General features: G+C 39.4%; 1 pseudogene; it reads left to right on the plus strand.

Moving 5' to 3' along the window:
- The first annotated feature begins 7,411 nt into the window (after positions 1-7,411).
- Positions 7,412-15,125, plus strand: LOC100688264 (annotated as a pseudogene).
- Positions 15,126-20,943: the final 5,818 nt, after the last annotated feature.

A 20,943-nucleotide genomic window follows, 5' to 3' on the forward strand; every position in this document is an offset into this window, starting at 1 on the left:
TGTAGGAACATTTTAACAATATTAATTCTACTTCATGTATACAAGATCTCTTTCCATTTTTTTTAAGATCTCTTTCCATTTATTTCTGTCTTCAATTTCTTTCATCAAAGTGTTATCATTTTTAGTATACAAGTATTTTACTTCCTTGTTTAAATTTATTCCTAAGTATTTTTATTTTTGATACTGTTGTTAATGGAATAGTTTTCTCTCTTTCTTTTTTAGATATCCCAAGTATTAGTGTATAGAAACCCAATTGATATCTATATGTTGATTCTTTACCATGCTGCTTTACTGAATTCACTGATTGGGAGGGGTCTTCAGATTTTCTGTATATATAAGATCATATCATCTGCAAACAAAGATCATTTTACTTCTTCCTCTCTGAGTTGGTGTCTTTTATTTCTTTATCTTGCCTGATGTTCTGCTAGGACTTCCTGCATTGTGTTAAATAGGAACGATGAGAGAGGGTACACTATTTTATTCCTGATCTTAGAAGAAGGGCTTACAACCTTTCACCATTGAGTATGAGGATTTGATGTATATGGCCTCTTTTCTGTCGAAGTACATTTCATCTAGATGTGATTTGTTGAGAGCTTTTATCATGAAAGGGTGTTGTATTTTTTCTAATGCTTTTTGATCCTCTGTTCAGATTATCATGTGATTTTTATCTTTGATTCTGCTAATGTGGTATATCACATTTATTGATTGGCATGTGTTGAGCTATCCATGAATCTCAGGGATAAATTCCACTTAGTGATGGTGTATGATTTTTATAAAGTGCTGTTGAATTTGGTCTGCTGATATTTTGTTGAGAATTTTTACATCCATAATCATTAATAGCATTTGTCTACAATAGCATTTGTCTGCAGTTTTCTGAGATTGTAGTGTCCCTATCTGGCTTTAAGAAGGATTGGTGTTAATTTTTCATTAAAAGTTTGGTAGACTTTACTAGTGAAACCATTTAGTCCTGAGCTGTGTTGGATTTGGGGAGGAGGTGTTGTTGTTGTTTTGTTTTGTTTTTTCCTTATTCAATATTGGTTTGCCCAGATTTTCTATTTCTTTCTTATTTGGTCTTGGTAGGTTGTATGTTTCTAGAAATTTTTCCTTTTCTTCTTGGGTTATCTAATTTGTTTGCATATAATTGGTCATACTCTTATGATTCTATGAATTCCTGTGGTATCAGTTATAATATGTCCTCTTTCCTTTGAGACTTTGTATCAGTACTTTTTTAATGTACCTAGAGATTTGTCAATCTTATCTTTAAAAAAAATAGCCCTTAGTTTGATATTTTCTCTTGTTTTGGTCTCTATTTCACTTATTTATGCTCTAGTCTGTTTTCTCCTCTGTTTTTCTAACTTTGGGCTTAGTTTGTTCTTTTTCTAGTTCCTACAGGTGTGAAGTTAGGTTGTGTGAGATCTTTTATATTTTCCTAATCTAGAGGTTTGTTTCTATAAGTTTCCCTCTTTGAACTGCTTTAGTAGCATCCCATAGGTTTGGTATGTTGTGTTTCTACTTTCACTTATTTCAATATGTATTTTGATTTCCCTTTTGATTTATTTCTTCTCTGACCCATTGGTTGTTCAAGAGAATGCTGTTTAATTTCTACATATTTTTAGATCTTCCAGCTTTCCAGGGATCCCTGGGTGGCTCAGCAGTTTGGCGCCTGCCTTTGGCCCAGGGCGTGATCCTGGAGTCCCAGGATCGAGTCCCACATCAGGCTTCCTGCATGGAGCCTGCTTCTCCTCTGTCTGTGTCTCTGCCTCTCTCTCTCTCTTCCTCTCTCTCTCTGTGTCTCTCATGAATAAATAAATAAAATTAAAAAAAAAAGATCTCCCAGATTTCCACCTGTTACTGATCTCTAGTTTCATACTATTGTGGTCAGAAGAGACACTTGATATGATTTCACTCTTACTGAACTTGCAAAGACTTATTTTGTGATCTATCATTTGACCTATTAAAGAATGTTCTGTGTGTGCCTGAGAAGAATGTGTATTCTACTACGGTTAAATTGAATGTTCTATATGTTGTTATTTTGGTCTAAAATATGACTCAAGTCCAACATTTCTTTGTTGATATTCTGTCAGGATAATCTATCTATTGTTGAAAGTGGGGTATTGACATCCCCTACTATTATTGCATTGTTACCTATTTCTCTCTCTAGATCTGTATTTGCCTAGTATAGTTATAGTATAGTATAGTGCTCCAATGTTTGGTCTGTATATATTTATAATTCTGATATCTTCTTGATGAATTGGCCCCTTTTTCATTATATAAAGACATTATTTATCTCTTGTTCCCATTTTGGCTTATAGTCTATTTTGTCTGATATAAGTATAGCTATCCCTGCTCTTTTGGTTTCCACTTGAATGGAATATCTTTTTCCAGCCATTCATTTTGATCCTATGTGTGTTCTTAAAGCTAAAGTGAGTCTCCTACACAGCATATTGCTTGGTCATTTAAAAAATCCATTTGGCCTCTCTAAGCTTTCTGATTATATAATTCAGATAATTATTGATAGAATAAGGACTTACTATGCCATTTTATTTTTTCTGGCTATTTTGTAGTGTGCCATTCCTTTCTTGCTACATTCTTTAGAGAAGTGGTGATTTTCTATAGTGGTATGTTCTGATTCCTTTCTATTTACCTTTTGAGAACCAACTATAGACTTTCGCTTTGTGGTTATTAGCAGGCTTACATAAAACATCTTAGAACAGTCTATTTTAGGCTGATAACAACTTAGCTTTGATCACATCCAAAAACTCAAAACCACCACCCCACACTTTTTTGTTTTATTTTTTTTATTTTTATTTTATTTATGATAGTCAAGAGAGAGAGAGAGAGAGAGAGAGAGAGAGAGGCAGAGACATAGGCAGAGGGAGAAGCAGGCTCCATGCACCGGGAGCCCAACGTGGGATTCGATCCCGGGTCTCCAGGATTGCGCCCTGGGCCAAAGGCAGGCACCAAACAGCTGTGCCACCCAGGGATCCCTACTTTTGTGTTTTAATGTCACAATTTAGCTCTTCTTGTATTAACAAATTATAGTAGCTACACTTATTTTTATGTTGTTTTTTAATCTTTATACAATAGTTAAGTGGTTAACACACCACCATGCTAAAGTATTAGAGTATTCTTAATTTGACTGTACATTTACCTTTACCAGTATGTTGTATATTGTCATATGTTTTCGTACGTTACTAGTTAGCATCATTTTATTTCAGCTTGAAGAACTCTTTTTAGCATTTTGTAAGGCAGGTCTACTGGTGATAAAGTTCTTCAGTTTTCACTTGTGAGGGAAAGTCATTTCTCTTTCATTTCTGAAGGATATCCTTGTCTTGGTTGGCAGGTTTTTTTTTTAATTTCAGCCTATCACAGAAGAAAATGCCTCATTATCACATCATAGTAAAGATGCACCATCAATATGATTTGTGACTATTGATGCTGACCTTGATCATCCAGATGAGGTAGGGTTTGTCAGGTTTCTCCATTATAAAGTTTCTCTTCTTTCTCCCATTCCATATTGCACTCTTTGGAAGGGAAGTCACTGTGTACCCCAAAATGAGAAAATGAGGAGTTATGCTCCCTCCCTTATCGGCAGAGTAGCTACATAATTACATATGAATATTTAATTTAAAAATTTTTATTTAAATTCAACTTAGGTAACATACAGAGTATTAGTGTCAGGGGTAGAATTTAATGATTCTTCAGTTCCATATAATACCCAGTGCTCATTACATCAAGTACTCTCCTTAATGCCCATCATCCACCTACTCCATCCCACCATCCACCTCCCCTCCCACAATCTTCAATTTGTTTCCTATGTTAAGAGTCTTTTATGGTTTGTCTCCCTCTCTTTTTTTTTAAAGATTTATTTATTTATTTATTCATAGAGACACAGAGAGAGAATGAGAGTCAGAGACACAGGCAGAGGTAGAAGCAGGCTCCATGCAGAGAGCCTGACGTGGGACTCGATCCAGGGTCTCCAGGATCATGCCCTGGGCTGCAGGCGGCGCTAAACCGCTGCGCCACCGGGGCTGCCCCTCCCTCTCTTTTTTTGTATTATTTTTTCCTTCCATTCCCTTTTGTTCATCTGTTTTGTTTTTTAAATTCTACTTATGAGTGGAATCAGTCTTTCTCTGACTGATTTATCTTGCTTAGCACAATACCTTCTAGATCCATCGACATTATGGCAAATGGCAAGATTTCATTCTTTTTATGGCTAATATTCCATTATACATGTATACCACATCTTCTTTATCCATTCATCTGTTAATGGACATCTGGGGTTTTTCTATATTTCGGCTATTGTGGACATTGCTGCTATAAATATTGGGGTGCATGTACCCTTTCAATTCACAATTTTTGTATCCTTTGGATAAATACCTAGTAGCGTAATTGCTGGGTCATAGGGTAGTTCTGTTTTTAACTCTGAGGAACCTCCATACTGTTTTATATAGTGGCTGCAGCAGTTGGCATTCCCACCAACAGTGTAGGAGAGTTCCCCTTTCTCTGCATCCTCTTCAACAGCTGTTGTTTCCTGTGTTGTTAATTTTAGCAATTCTGTCATGTGTGAGGTGGCTTCTCATTGTAGTTTTGATTTGTATTTCCCTGATGATGAGTGATGTTGAGCATTTTTTCATGTGTCTGTTAGCCATTTGTGTGTCTTCTTTGGAGAAATGTCTGTTCATGTCTTCTGCCCATTTCTTGACTGGATTATTTGTTTTTTGAGTGTTGAGTTTGATAAGTTCTTTATAGATTTTGGATACTAGCCCTTTATTAGATATGCCATTTGCAAATGTCTTCTCCTATTCTGTAGGTTGCCTTTTAGTTTTGTTGATTGTTTCCTTTGCTGTGCAAAAGCTTTTTATTCTGATGAAGTCTCAATAGTTCATTTTTTATTTGTTTCCCTTGCCTCTGGGGTCATATCTAGCAAGAAGTTGCTACAGCCATGGTCATAGAGGTCAAAATCCTCTAGGATTTTGATAGATTCCTATATAGCATTTAGGTCTTTCATCCATTTTTAGTTTCTTTTTGTGTATAGTGTAAGAAAATGGTCCAGTTTCATTCTTCTACATGTGACCGTCCAATTTTCCCATCACCATTGGTTGAAGAGACTCCCTTTTAGGAATATTTCATTTTTAAAAATGCTAGTGTTACTTTTACTTTCAATTTCTAATTATGTACTTATCTATTTCTCCTTTCAATTTTGATCAGTTTTGCTTCATATATCTTGTAGCTATTTTGTTAAATAAAACATATTTGGGATTATAAGGTCTTCTTAGTGGATTGATTCTCTATAATTGTATAATATCCAACTTTATCCCTACTAATTTTCCTCATTCTATAGTCTAGATTGTCTGATATTAATGTAATCACATCATTTATATTTTTATTGTGGTAAAATATATATAGCATAAAATTTACTATTTACTTTTTTTTTATTTTTGAAAAAGATCAGGATGGGTAAGAGGGAGAGGGAGAAGGAGAATATTAAGCAGGCTCCACAGTCAGTGCAGAGCCCAACGTGGCTGAAGTTAAGAGTCAGACATTTAACCAACTGAGCCACCCAAGTGTTCCTACTATCCATCCATTCAATAGTTTTAAGTGTATTCACACTGTTGTGCAACCAGCACTACTATAGATCTTCAACTTTTTTTATCATCTCATAAAAAACCTATACTCATTAAACAATTTTCCGGGGCACCTAGGTGGCTCAGTGGTTGAGCATCTATCTACCTTTGGCTCAGGTTGTGATCCCGGGGTCCTGGGATCCAGTCCCACATTGGATCCCTGCAGGAAGCCTGCTTCTCCCTCTGCTTGTGTCTCTGCCTCTCTCTCTGCGTCTCTCATGAATAAATAAAATATTAATAACAACAACAACAGTAACTTTCCATCCTCCCTCCCCCTAGCTCATGGTAAACACTGTTATACATTCTCTACTGATTGGACTATTCTAAGTACCTCATATAAGTGGAATCGTACAACATCTGTCCTTTTGTGTCTGGCCTACTTCATTTAGCATAAGGACTTCAAGATTCATCCATATTTTAGCATGTGTCAGAATTTCATTCCTTTTAAAGGCTGAATAATATTCTATTGTATGTATTTACCACAATTTGTTTATCCATTCATCCGTTGATGGACATTTGGGGTTATTTCCACCTTTATAGGCTGCTGTGAATAATGTTGCTATGAACATTGGTGTACAAATATCTGTTTGAGTCCCTGCTTTCAGTTCTTTTGTTTATATACCCAGAAATGGAATTGATTAATCAAATTGTAAATTTATGTTTAATTTTTGAGGAATTGCCATCCCATTTTCCACAGAACCAGTACCATTTTCCATTTCCTACATGCACAAGAGTTCCACTTTTTTATTTTTATTTTTATTTTTTTATTTTTTTAAGAGTTCCACTTTAAAAAAATATTTATTTATTCATGAGACACACACAGAGAGAGAGAGAGAGAGAGAGAGAGAGGCACAGACACAGGCAGAGGGAGAAGCAGGCTCCATTCCATGCAGGGAGCCTGAGTGGGACTTGATCCTGGGTCTCCAGGACCACACCCGGGACCGAAGGCGACGCTATGCCACTGAGCCACCCCGGGCTGCCTGAGTTCCACTTTTCCACATTCATGGCAACACTTGCTTCAGCTATCTTCTGATTCATGTCTTTATATGCATGTTTTTTATCATTTTATTTTCAATCTCTCTATATCATTATATTTAAAGTGATTTTCCTGAAGATAGTATATAGTTGGGTCACGTTTTTGTAAACAGTATGATAAACATTGTCTTTATTCAGTGTGTTTAGAGTTTACATTTAATTATTGATATGGTTTGATTTAGGTTACCATTTTATTATTTTGTTTGCCTTTTTCTGTTCTTATGTTTCACATTTTCTGTCTTCTTTTGGGTTGTTTCTATATTTTTGAGTATTTCATTTTTTAAAAATATTTTATTTATTTATGATAGACATAGAGAGAGAGAGGCAGAGACACAGGCAGAGGGAGAGGGAGAAGCAGGCTCCAAGCCGGGAGCCCGGCGTGGGACTCGATCCCAGGACTCCAGGGTCGCGCCCTGGGCCAAAGGCAGGCGCTAAACCGCTGAGCCACCCAGGGATCCCCATTGAGTGTTTCATTTTTATTTATATGTCTTTTTAGCTTTACTATTTTGGTTTGGTTTTTTATTTTCTATTTGTTTTAGTGTTGCTCTGGGAAACTTTATATACGTATGTATGTATGTGTATATATGTACAGATAAATACATGTATATAACTTTTCAAGTTAATATTTTATGAATTGACAAAAAACACAGAAGTCTTGGGAGACCCGGAGTTGACCCAGAACCTTAAAGGTAAGGTTGAATTACCTTTAGCAGAAGAGAAATAGAAGCCATAGAACATTAAGGATAAATTCAGGAAGACCCAAGACCATTGAGAACTTGCCTGCTCTCTACACTATTTTCCAAGGACAGGTTGCTATGGTGACAGACTATGGAGCCTTTATCAAAATCCCACAGTCAGAAGCAAACTCTGGACCATCAAGCTCACATGTCATCCTGTCACACGGAAAAGCCCTCTGAGATAGCAGATGTTGGAGACAAAGTGTGGGTGAAGCTTATTTATCAAGGGATGAAAAATGAGAGGATATCCTCAATCAAGGGACTAGAAAAAACCTGAGCCCCAACAATGTTATCACTAAACAAGAGAGGTGGGGGCAGTCCTTCCAGGATTACACTGGGCAGATCACCCTCAAGGCTCTCCTGAACACTACCTGCAAGAAGTGTGGCTGTAAAAGCTACTTTGCAAAGGATTATTTTATGCAGCCAGGAGGGACCAGGTATTCTCTGATATTTAATGAGGAAGAAAGGAAGAAGCAAAGTCAGCAGAGCTTGAGAAGCTTGACCCCATGAGGGATTCTAGAAAAAGAAAGAAGGAAAAGAAGAAAAAGAAGCACAGAAAAAGGAAGTCATCTGACTCTGGCAGCTAAGACTATGAGAATGACACAGTCAAGAGGGCAAGACACACATCAAAATACAGCAAGGCAGCAAAGAAGGGGGTGGAGGAGAAGAAGAGGGGGAGGAGAGGAGGAGGCGCAGGAGGAGCACAAGAAGTGAGAATGAGAGTAGAGGGGGTAGTTGAGAGAAGGAAGAATCAGGAGCCTTGTGCCTAGAAGCCCTGGCTCCTGCAAAGACTAGGTGAGAATATAGCCTCCCACCCCACTGACTTCTCATCCAAGAGAGATGGCTCCCTCATGCAGCAGACAGGTTTGGGAGTTAGATGTCAAAAGCATCTGCCTGAATGAGTGTTTAACTTATCATTCTTGGTCTCTTTGCAAGTGACCCCTGCTGCTCACCCATTCATTCATTCACTCAACTGCCTTCATTCAGCCACAGGTCCTATTACCCTCTCCAGCTGCCATTGCCAGAGCCAGATTCCTGCACAGGGGCCCACGCTATAGCCACAGATACTGCTGTGGAGGCAAGTGTGGCCATAGTTGGAGGACAGATTGGCCCCTCCCTGCTGGGTCTTTCCTGGCCTGATTGGTGAGTGATCTCTGCAGGATCCAACACAGAGGCCAAGGGAGACCAGGAGGGTGAGGGAGAACATGGTAAGAAGTGGTGCTCACTTTTTCCATTCCCTCTAGTATGATTCTACAATGCTACAAGTGACAGTGAGAAAACCATTGTTTGCAGCAACCAAGCTTGTGTGTGACATTTTGCCAGATCACTGAACCAGATAGCTCAAGCCAAGATCATTGCTTTACATTTACTACTGTGTAGATCAATTGATTTTACCTTGGGTCTCTGCTTAAATTCCTGGCACTAAGACAAAAATAAAAACAAACAAACAATAAAAACACAGAAGCCTTACAACTATCTAGGTCCTTTCGTCATCCCCCTTTATGTTATAATGGTCATATGTATTATATCTACATACATTGAAAAATCATACCAGACAACATTATGATCTTTTATTCAACCATCATGCATATGTTAAAGAACTTAAAAGGGGAATAAAAAGGGAAATACTGTATTATATATAGCTAAATATTTACCATTTCTATTGCTCTGCTTTTCTTCCTGAGATTTTTCATCTGTGATCATTTCTCAACCGTTCTTTTAGAGTAGGTCTGCTGTGATAAATTCTCTTAGTTTTCATCTGAAAATGTCTATTTTTGTCTTCATTTTTTAGTTGTTTTCCTGGATTGACAATTCATCTCTTTCTGCACATTTAAGATGTTGTTCCATTGTCCTCTCACATACATGGTTTCTAATCAGAAATATGCAGTGATGTGAAACATTGTTGTCCAAAGCTTTTTAAAGCGTAATTTTTTTCTACACACTTTTAAGCATTTAAAATTTTTACTTGGTCTTTTATAGTTTAACTATGTTAAGTCTGGTAATTTTCTTTGATTTTAACACGTTTTTGTTTTTTTTTTTTAAGATTTTATTTAGGGACGCCTGGGTGGCTCAGCAGTTGAGCATCTGCCTTTGGCTCAGGGCGTGATCCCAGAGTTCTGGGATGAAGTCCCATATCAGGCTTCTTGCATGGAGCCTGCTTCTCTCTCTCCCTGTGTCTCTGTTTCTCTCTCTGTGTCTCTGATGAATAAATAAATAAAATCTTTAAAAAATAAAAAATAATAAAGTTTTTATTTATTTATTCATGAGAGACACACAGAGAGAGGCAGAGACCCAGGCAGAGGGAGAAGCAGGCTTCCTAAGGGGAGCCTGATATGGGACTCAATCCCAGGGACCCCAGGATCATGATCTGAACCAAACAAAGGCAGATGCTCAACCATTGAGCCACCCAGGCATTCCAACATGTTTGGGTTTTATTGAGGTTTTTTAATCTGAAAAATGCATGTCTTTTACCAAATTGGAGTTTTCAACTATTATTTCTCCAAAATTTCTTTTTTTTTGCACTTTTTTTAAAATTTATTTTTTATTGGTGTTCAATTTACTAACATACAGAATAACCCCCAGTGCCCGTCACCCATTCACTCCCACCCCCCGCCCTCCTCCCCTTCTATCACCCCTAGTTCGTTTCCCAGAGTTAGCAGTCTTTACGTTCTGTCTCCCTTTCTGATATTTCCCACACATTTCTTCTCCCTTCCCTTATATTCCCTTTCACTATTATTTATATTCCCCAAATGAATGAGAACATATAATGTTTGTCCTTCTCCGACTGACTTACTTCACTCAGCATAATACCCTCCAGTTCCATCCACGTTGAAGCAAATGGTGGGTATTTGTCATTTCTAATAGCTGAGTAATATTCCATTGTATACATAAACCACATCTTCTTTATCCATTCATCTTTCGATGGACACCGAGGCTCCTTCCACAGTTTGGCTATCGTGGCCATTGCTGCTATAAACTTCGGGGTGCAGGTGTCCCGGCGTTTCACTGCATCTGTATCTTTGGGGTAAATCCCCAACAGTGCAATTGCTGGGTCGTAGGGCAGGTCTATTTTTAACTCTTTGAGGAACCTCCACACAGTTTTCCAGAGTGGCTGCACCAGTTCACATTCCCACCAACAGTGTAAGAGGGTTCCCTTTTCTCCGCATCCCCTCCAACATTTGTTGTTTCCTGCCTTGTTAATTTGCCCCATTCTCACCGGTGTGAGGTGGTATCTCATTGTGGTTTTGATTTGTATTTCCCTGATGGCAAGTGATGCAGAGCATTTTCTCATGTGCATGTTGGCCATGTCTATGTCTTCCTCTGTGAGATTTCTCTTCACGTCTTTTGCCCATTTCATGATTGGATTGTTTGTTTCTTTGGTGTTGAGTTTAATAAGTTCTTATAGATCTTGGATACTAGCCCTTTATCTGATATGTCATTTGCAAATATCTTCTCCCATTCTGTAGGTTGTCTTTTAGTTTTGTTGACTGTATCCTTTGCTGTGCAAAAGCTTCTTATCTTGATGAAGTCCCAATAGTTCATTTTTGCTTTTGTTTCTTTTGCCTTCATGGATGTATCTTGCAAGAAGTTACTGTGGCCGAGTTCAAAAAGGGTGTTGCCTGTGTTCTTCTCTAGGATTTTGATGGAATCTTGTCTCACATTTAGATCTTTCATCCATTTTGAGTTTATCTTTGTGTTTGGTGAAAGAGAGTGGTCTAGTTTCATTCTTCTGCATGTGGCTGTCCAATTTTCCCAGCACCATTTATTGAAGAGACTGTCTTTCTTCTAATGGATAGTCTTTCCTCCTTTATTGAGTATTAGTTGACCATAAAGTTCAGGGTCCACTTCTGGGTTCTCTATTCTGTTCCACTGATCTATGTGTCTGTTTTTGTGCCAGTACCACACTGTCTTGATGACCACAGCTTTGTAGTACAACCTGAAATCTGGCATTGTGATGTCCCCAGATATGGTTTTCTTTTTTAAAATTCCCCTGGCTATTCGGGGTCTTTTCTGATTCCACACAAATCTTAAAATAATTTGTTCTAACTCTCTGAAGAAAGTCCATGGTATTTTGATAGGGATTGCATTAAATGTGTACATTGCCCTGGGTAACATTGACATTTTCACAATATTAATTCTGCCAATCCATGAGCATGGAATATTTTTCCATCTCTTTGTGTCTTCCTCAATTTCTTTCAGAAGTGCTCTATAGTTTTTAGGGTATAGATCCTTTACATCTTTGGTTAGGTTTATTCCTAGGTATCTTATGCTTTTGGGTGCAATTGTAAATGGGATTGACTCCTTAATTTCTCTTTCTTCAGTCTCATTGTTAGTGTATAGAAATGCCACTGATTTCTGGGCATTGATTTTGTATCCTGCCACGCTACCGAATTGCTGTATGAGTTCTAACAATCTTGGGGTGGAGACTTTTGGGTTTTCTATGTAGAGTATCATGTCATCGGTGAAGAGGGAGAGTTTGACTTCTTCTTTGCCAATTTGAATGCCTTTAATGTCTTTTTGTTGTCTGATTGCTGAGGCTAGGACTTCCAGTACTATGTTGAATAGCAGTGGTGAGATGTGGACATCCCTGTCTTATTCCTGATCTTAGGGGAAAGGCTCCCAGTGCTTCCCCATTGAGAATGATATTTGCTGTGGGCTTTTCATAGATGGCTTTTAAGATGTCGAGGAATGTTCCCTCTATCCCTACACTCTGAAGAGTTTTGATCAGAAATGGATGCTGTATTTTGTCAAATGCTTTCTCTGCATCCAATGAGAGGATCATATGGTTCTTGGTTTTTCTCTTGCTGATATGATGAATCACATTGATTGTTTTACGGGTGCTGAACCAGCCTTGTGTCCCAGGGATAAATCCTACTTGGTCATGGTGAATATTTTCTTAATGTACTAGTTGGATCCTATTGGCCAGTATCTTGTTGAGAATTTTTGCATCCATGTTCATCAGGGATATTGGTCTGTAATTCTCCTTTTTGGTGGGGTCTTTGTCTGGTTTTGGAATTAAGGTGATGCTGGCCTCATAGAAGGAATTTGGAAGTACTCCATCTCTTTCTATCTTTCCAAACAGCTTTAGGAGAATAGGTATGGTTTCTTCTTTAAACGTTTGATAAAATTCCCCTGGGAAGCCATCTGGCCCTGGACTCTTGTGTCTTGGGAGGTTTTTGATGACTGCTTCAATTTCCTCCCTGGTTATTGGTCTGTTAAGGTTTTCTATTTCTTCCTGCTCCAGTTTTGGTAGTTTGTGGCTTTCCAGGAATGCGTCCATTTCTTCTAGATTGCCTAATTTATTGGCGTATAGCTGTTCATAATATGTTTTTAAAATCGTTTGTATTTCCTTGGTGTTGGTAGTGATCTCTCCTTTCTCATTCATGATTTTATTAATTTGAGTCTTCTCTCTCTTCTTTTTAATAAGGCTGGCTAATGGTTTATCTATCTTATTAATTCTTTCAAAGAACCAACTCCTGGTTCTGTTGATCTGTTCCACAGTTCTTCTGGTCTCGATTTCGTTGAGTTCTGCTCGAATCTTTATTAACTCCCTTCTTCTCTTGGGTGTAGGATCTATTTGCTGTTTTTTCTCTAGCTCCTTTATGTGTAAGGTTAGCTTTGTATTTGAGTTCTTTCCAGTTTTTGAATGGATGCTTGTATTGCGATGTATTTCCCCCTTAGGACTGCTTTTGCTGCATCCCAAAGATTTTGAACGGTGTATCTTCATTCTCATTAGTTTCCATGAATCTTTTTAATTCTTACTTAATTTCCTGGTTGACCCTTTCATCTTTTAGCAGGATGGTCCTTAACCTCCACGTGTTTGAGGTCCTTCCAAACTTCTTGTTGTGATTTAGTTCTAATTTCAAGGCATTATGGTCTGAGAATATGCAGGGGACGATCCCAATCTTTTGGTATCGGTTCAGACCCGATTTGTGACCCAATGTGTGGTCTATTCTGGAGAAAGTTCCATGGGCACTTGAGAAGAATGTGTATTCAGTTGCGTTTGGATGGAAAGTTCTGTAGATATCTGTGAAATCCATCTGGTTCAGTGTATCATTTAAAGCTCTCGTTTCTTTGGAGATGTTGTGCTTAGAAGACCTATCGAGTATAGAAAGAGCTAGATTGAAGTCATCAAGTATAAGTGTATTATTATCTAAGTATTTCTTCACTTTGGTTAATAATTGATTTATATATTTGGCAGCTCCCACATTCGGGGCATATATATTGAGGATTGTTAAGTCCTCTTGTTGAATAGATCCTTTAAGTATGATATAGTGTCCCTCTTCATCTCTCACTACAGTCTTTGGGGTAAATTTTAGTTTATCTGATATAAGGATGGCTACCCCTGCTTTCTTTTGAGGACCATTCGAATGGTAAATGGTTCTCCAACCTTTTATTTTCAGGCTGTAGGTGTCCTTTTGTCTAAAATGAGTCTCTTGTAGACAGCAAATAGATGGGTCCTGCTTTTTTATCCAGTCTGAAACCCTGTGCCTTTTGATGGGGTCATTAAGCCCATTCACGTTCAGAGTTACTATTGAGAGATATGAGTTTAGTGTCATCATGATATCTATTCAGTCCTTGTTTTTGTGGAATGTTCCACTGCACTTCTTAAAGGGGAATTTTAAGAGTCCCCCTTAAAATTTCTTGCAGAGCTGGTTTGGAGGTCACATATTCTTTCAGTTGCTGCCTGTCTTGGAAGCTCTTTATCTCTCCTTCCATTTTGAATGATAGCCTTGCTGGATAAAGTATTCTTGGTTGCATGTTCTTCTCATTTAGGACCCTGTATATATCCTGCCAGCCCTTTCTGGCCTGCCAGGTCTCTGTGGAGAGGTCTGCTGTTACCCTAATACTCCTCCCCATAAAAGTCAGGGATTTCTTGTCTCTTGCTGCTTTAAGGATCTTCTCTTTATCTTTGGAATTTGCAAGCTTCACTATTAAATGTCGAGGTGTTGAATGGTTTTTATTCATTTTAGGGGGGGATCTCTCTATTTCCTGGATCTGAATGCCTGTTTCCCTTCCCAGATTAGTAAAGTTTTCAGCTAGAATTTGTTCAAATACATATTCTGGCCCTCTGTCCCTTTCAGCGCCCTCGGGAACACCAATTAAACGTAGGTTTTTCTTCCTCAGGCTGTCGTTTATTTCCCTTAATCTATTTTCATGGTCTTTTCTTTTCTTTTTTTTTTTTTAGAAGAATAGTTTTTTTTTAATGTTTTATTTATTTATGATAGTCACACACACACAGAGAGAGAGAGAGAGCTCTTCATGGTCTTTTAATTGTTTGTCTCTTTTTTCCTCAGTTTCCCTCTTTGCTATCAACTTGTCTTCTATGTCACTCACTCGTTCTTCCATCTCGTTAACCCTCGTCGTTAGGACTTCTAGTTTGGATTGCATCTCATTCAATTGATTTTTAATTTCTGCCTGATTAGCTCTAAATTCTGCAGTAATGAAGTCTCTTGAGTCCTTTATGCTTTTTTCTAGAGCCACCAGTAGCTGTATAATAGTGCTTCTGAATTGGCTTTCTGACATTGAATTGTAATCCAGATTTTGTAACTCTGTGGGAGAGAGGACTGTTTCTGATTCTTTCTTTTGAGGTGAGGTTTTCCTTCTAGTCATTTTGCTCAGTGCAGAGTGGCCAAAAGCAAGTTGTATTGGGAAAAGGAGAAAAAGAGAGGAGAGAAAGAAGGAAAGAAAAGAGAAAGAGAAAAAAAAGGAAGAAAAAAAACGAAAAAAAAAATGAAGAAAAAGAGAAAGAAAAAGAAAGGAGAAAAAAAAGGTGGTGGGGGAAGGAAACAAATCAAAAAGCAAAACAAAACAAAACAAAAAAAAGAACCACGGGGGAGTATCTTCTTTTTTTTTTTTTTTTTTTTTTTTTTTTAATTTTTATTTATTTACTTATGATAGTCAGAGAGAGAGAGAGAGAGAGGCAGAGACACAGGCAGAGGGAGAAGCAGGCTCCATGCATCGGGAGCCTGATATGGGATTCGATCCCGGGTCTCCAGGATCACGCCCAGGGCCAAAGGCAGGCGCCAAACCGCTGCGCCACCCAGGGATCCCAACCACGGGGGAGTATCTTCTGATTCTGTGTACTGTAAGTCCCTTGGCTTCTCCTGGAAGTTGTCTGTCTAGCTGGTGTTCTGGGGGAGGGGCCTGTTGTGCTGATTTTCAGGTGTTAGCAGTTGGGGGAGCTGCTGTGCCCCTGCCTGGTGCAGGGCTCAGTGGGGGTTGTTTACCCCGTGAGGCCGCAGGAGGAACAACCCCAGTGGCGGGGCCAGCTCTGGAAACCTGGATTCAGCTCCGGCAGGAACTCCGGAGGTCTCCGTCTGCAGGGCCTGGAGGCTCCGGGGCGGGGCCGCTGATCTGCTCAGCTCGGGGCAGGAGCGTCCTTGCTGTCCTGGGCCCTCCCGGCCTCTGCCTGTCCCGGGGGAGGCCGGATCCTGGGCTGTGTCCCGGCGCCCAGTGCTCCGGAGTCTGCGCTGTTGGATTCGCGCTCCCGGGCCGCGCAGCCCCCTCTGCGGAGCCGCCGCCCGAGCACCCCGAGCTGCTCCTGGAACCGCGCAGCCCCCTCCGCACGGAGCCTCCTCCTCTGCCCGAGCCCCTCCGAGGCTGCTCCTGGGGCCGCGCAGTTCCCTCCGCGGAGCCGCCCCCGAGCCCCTCTGAGCTGCTCCGGGTCCCGCCGTGCGCGCTGCAGCCCTTAGGGAGCTCGGCGCACTCTCCCGGGGCGCAGGTGTCTGTTAGTGTCCCCGGGAGCCCGCGGGCATCCCCGCCCTCCTGGGTCCTGCTCTAACTCCCTGTGAGCCCCTTTCCGCCCGGGAAGGTCGGTGCAGCTCCTGCTTCTCCCTGACGGGGCTCTCCTGTCCTGGGGACACTCGCCCCGGCCTCAGCCCGGCTCCTCGCGGGGCCCCTCCCCCTTGGAGGCCTTTTGTTTATTTATTTTTCCCCCGTCTTCCTACCTTGATAGAAGCGCGAACTCTTCTCACTGTAGCATTCCAGGTGTTCTCTCTTTAAATCTCAGGCCGAATTAATAGATTTTCAGGATAATGTGAAGGTTTTCTAGGTAATTTGGTGGAGACAGGTGATTTGGAGACCCTACTCTTCCACCATCTTGCCCCACTCCACCTCTCCAAAATTTCTTATTCCTCTTTCTTCTCTCCTTCTGGAATTCCAATGACATGACACAAATACTAGGCTTTTTGATAGTGGCCCAAAGATTGCTGAGGCTCAGTGGAGTTTTTCTATTTTCTTAAAATATTTTGTTTATTTAAGAAAGAGAGAGTATAAGCTGGAGGGAGGGGCAGTGGGAAAGGGAGAAGCAGACTCCCTGCTGAGCAGGAAGCCTGATCCAGGGCTCAATCCCAGGATCCTGGGATCATGACCTGAGCTGAAGGCAGACACTTAACCAAATGAGCCACCCAGGTACTAGTGGAGTCTTTTCTAATTTTTCTTTCCCTACTTCAGACTGGATACTTCCTACTGATCACTTTTAAAGTTTATTGAGCTGCCTTTTTCTTCTGTACTCTGCTTTTATGCCCCTTGGTTGAATCTTTAAATTTAAGTTATTGCAGTTTTGAAGTTCTAAAATTTCAATTTGGGGATCCCTGGGTGGCTCAACGGTTTGGTACCTGCCTTTGGCCCAGGTTGTAGTCCTGGAGTTCCGGGATCAAGTCCCATGTCGGGCTCCCTGCATGGAGCCTGCTTCTCCCTCTGCCTGTCTCTGCCTCTCTCTCTCTCTCATGAATAAATAAATAAAATCTTTAAAAAATAAAATAAAATAAAATAAAATTTGGTTGTTTTTATAGTTTCTACTTCTCTCGAGACCTTTTATATTTCCATTCATTTCAAGAGTGTTTACCTATACTTCATGGAGAATGGTTATAATATCTGCTTTATTGTAACAAAATAATCTTTGCCTTGGATTTCAAATATCTGAAGTATTTAGGGGTTGGCATCTTTTCTCTTGAAGGTGATCAGATATTTCTGGGTTCTGTGTATCAAGTAATTCTGGATTGTATACTAGACATTTTTAATATAACAGTATGAAACCGTGGTTCCTATTACAATCTCTGGAGTATGTTGATTTTTTTGTTTGTTTGTTTTAGCAGGCAATCTACTGGGTTAGATTCAAATCACAAATTGTACTTCATTTTCTGTATGTGTTATTTCTAAATCCTTGGATATATTGTTTGGGTCTATCATTCATTGAGCCATTCAGAAATTAGTTGAGGTTTTTAAGATTTTATTTATTTATTTATTTGAGAGAGAGACAGAAAGAAGATGAGCAGAGGGAGCTGCAGAAGGAGGGGAAGTGGGATAAGCAGATTCTCTGCTGAGTGCTGAGTCTGACACTGGCTTGAACCCAGGACCCTGAGAGCATGAGCGGAGTAGAAATCAGATTGACTGACTAAACCACCCAGGCACCCCAGAAATTAGTTGAATGCTGAACAATGTCTTTTCTATATTTCTTTGGATATGTATGTTGTGAATGTGCAGCTTAGGGGTAAGCCTGAAAATTCTATCAGTTCATTCATAGAACCAGTGTATCTCCTTCTTTAGCGATGACCCCTTCTGAATCTTCTCTCCCACTTTAGACCCTAAGGGCCCTCTTTCCAAGTTTTTTTGACCCAAAAGATGAGATTCTCTCATAGTTTTAGCCTCCCACTCTATCACATACTTCTGTACTAACCAGGCCACCCTTGGGTTACACTGATGAAAGAAAGTTAGATATATAATGACCATTCCTCCCCACACTCTACATAACAAAAGCTGTTTTCTCAGTTTCTGCATTTAGAGAAATGGGTTTTAACTTGGGATTTCATATGCACTGACATCAGTGCAGTTCCACCTCTGGTGCTGCACCAAGGGAAGGCACCAAGAAATGGGAGGGGGGGAAACAATAAAAGGGGGCTCCCCTCCAATCCTCTCAGAATCACAAGTGCCCTCTTTTCTAATGCTCTGGTCAGAAGATAAATTTCTCTCAGTATTTTTGCCTCTCTGTTCCCAGGCTATTTCCCAGTTTGGCCAACCATCAGTTCAAAGCCAGGAGACAAAAGAAGGGGGAAAATGAATAATAAAGGAAATTCACCATGCCATATGAATTGATCTTCAAGTTTTTATTTCTCTCCTTAATCTGCCTGATATTATTTGCTTTTCAAAGTCCTCAGGTAGTTGCTCTTTGTATTTTGTACAGAGTTTTTAGTTTTAATCCATTGGGGAGATAGGCTGTAGTGGGCTCAGTCCATCTCAGCTGTATCTATAATGTTCCATTTACTTTTATGCTTTATATCGAACTTATTATATGTTACATTTATATATGCCTTAAATCACACAACAAAATGTTAGTTTTAAAGACACTGAGAAAGAATAAGGTACCCCATATATTTACTATTTTGTGTACACTTCTTTTCTTCCTAACAATCTGTTTTCCTTTGATATCTTTCCCTTCAGCCTGCAGAAATTCCTTTAGCATTCCCTGTAGTTAAGGTCTTCTGATCATAAATTCTCTCTCTTTTTTTTTTAATCTAAAAATATCTTCATTTTGCTTTTCATTACTGATGGATATTTTTACTGGATGAATAATTTGGGGTTATTCTTTCTCATTTCTTTTCTTTTGGCCCTTTAATTATATTGCTCCATTGTCTTCAGTCTTTCCATTTTTTAATGACAAGTCAGCAATCATTTGTACATTTTCCCCTTATGTAATGTGTTCTATTTATATAGCTTTCTTTTTTTTTTTTTTTTTTTTTTTAAATTTTATTTATTTATGATAGTCACATAGAGAGAGAGAGAGAGGCAGAGACACAGGCAGAGGGAGAAGCAGGCTCCATGCCCCGGGAGCCCGATGTGGGATTCGATCCCGGGTCTCCAGGATCGCGCCCTGGGCCAAAGGCAGGCGCCAAACCGCTGCGCCACCCAGGGATCCCTATTTATATAGCTTTCACTAGATTACTAGTAACAATGTTTTGATTACCTATAATTTGAAATATGGCAAGTAGTTCTCTGATGGACCAACTGAATTATCTTAAACAGTTGTCTTCTCTGAACCAGTTTACTCTTCAGCAAATAGAAATAACAATGCTTGACACAGAATTCCAGTCATGACTCCCTAGTCCTACTCCTAATTATCTGCCCTAAGCCAAATTGCTTCTCTATGTGTAAATTATGTCTTTAGTCCAGGGCTTTTCAAACTTATCCATAAAAATTCCTTCACAGCTTAGGAGAATGGAGCTTACTTCGGGACAGAAGGTAGACACAAAAGCTGCAACCTTTTGCATACAGAACATGGGACTATGAATTCCTTCTTTCATGAAAGATATGCTGATTTGTATTCTTCCCCTTAAAAAAATATGTAAACATAAAATATCCAAATGATTTGACATATAAATGACAAATCCTCTTTTACTCAAATCTTAAAGTTCTTGCTCCGAAAAGATGTCATATTCCTTTCTTTATTTCATTGTTGAAAAGAGTAAGTAGGTTTATGGTCACTTACAAATGAACATAGTCTTAATATCACAGGGTTTTATATTTATATAATTGAAATCACACATATCCAGCTTAAGGTCACGCAGCTTCTCACACAAGCCTGTTTACAGATGGATTCACATTCACAGTATGTACAGAATGCACATATAAGAAAAGTGTATCTTTCAAAATACCACATAAATTTTAAGTCTTACAGATAGACACAGTCTCATAACTAAAGTCACAAAGACCTCCAAAAATGCATATTATATAATTCCATGTATAGTCACAAAGGCACTCAAATTTTTCACTTTATTTATTTATTTATTTAGTATATTTTTTATTGGAGTTCAATTTGCCAACATATAACATAACACCCAGTGCTCATCCTGTCAAGTGCCCCCCTCAGTAAAACTTTTTAAATTTAAATTTAAATTCAGTTAGCCAACATATTACATTGTTAGTTTCAGATGTAGTGTTCAATACTTTATCAGTTGTATATAACCTCTCATATTTATCACATCATGGCACTCACACTTGCTGTTTATTCTGAAGTCTGGGAAGGAAAATTTTCTTAGGAGCCTGAAACACACATTCACATTTCATCTTCAGGGCAGCCCGGTGGCGCAGCGGTTTGGCGCCGCCTGCAGCCTGGGGTGTGATCCTGGAGACTCCGGATGGAGTCCCCACAACGGGCTCCCTGCATGGAGCCTGCTTCTCCCTCTGCCTGTGTCTCTGGCTCTCTCTCTCTGTGTCTATGAATAGATAAAAATGAAATTAAAAAAATTTCATTTTCAAGGTGCTCACAGCTGGGGAAGGAAATGCTGCACTCCATACTGGACCCATGGAGGGGCTCTCATGAGAGCTCAGAGTTCACAGGCAGTTGCACCTAAAGTTGGAGGGTACGGTGCTGTATTCCCAAGTCCCAGTGTGGAGTTGGAAGAGGTATTTGGATGGATAGAAATCTGATTTGATTTGGCTAAGATGCTGAGCTGCATTATGACTTTCATGGGTCCTTCCTCCATAAAAAAAGAGAAAACAATATATTTTATGACTGTTCAGGTATACTACTACTAATAGTAGTA

This window comes from Canis lupus, chromosome 1, assembly GCF_011100685.1.
Source record: "Canis lupus familiaris isolate Mischka breed German Shepherd chromosome 1, alternate assembly UU_Cfam_GSD_1.0, whole genome shotgun sequence".
NCBI classification, from domain to species: domain Eukaryota; kingdom Metazoa; phylum Chordata; class Mammalia; order Carnivora; family Canidae; genus Canis; species Canis lupus.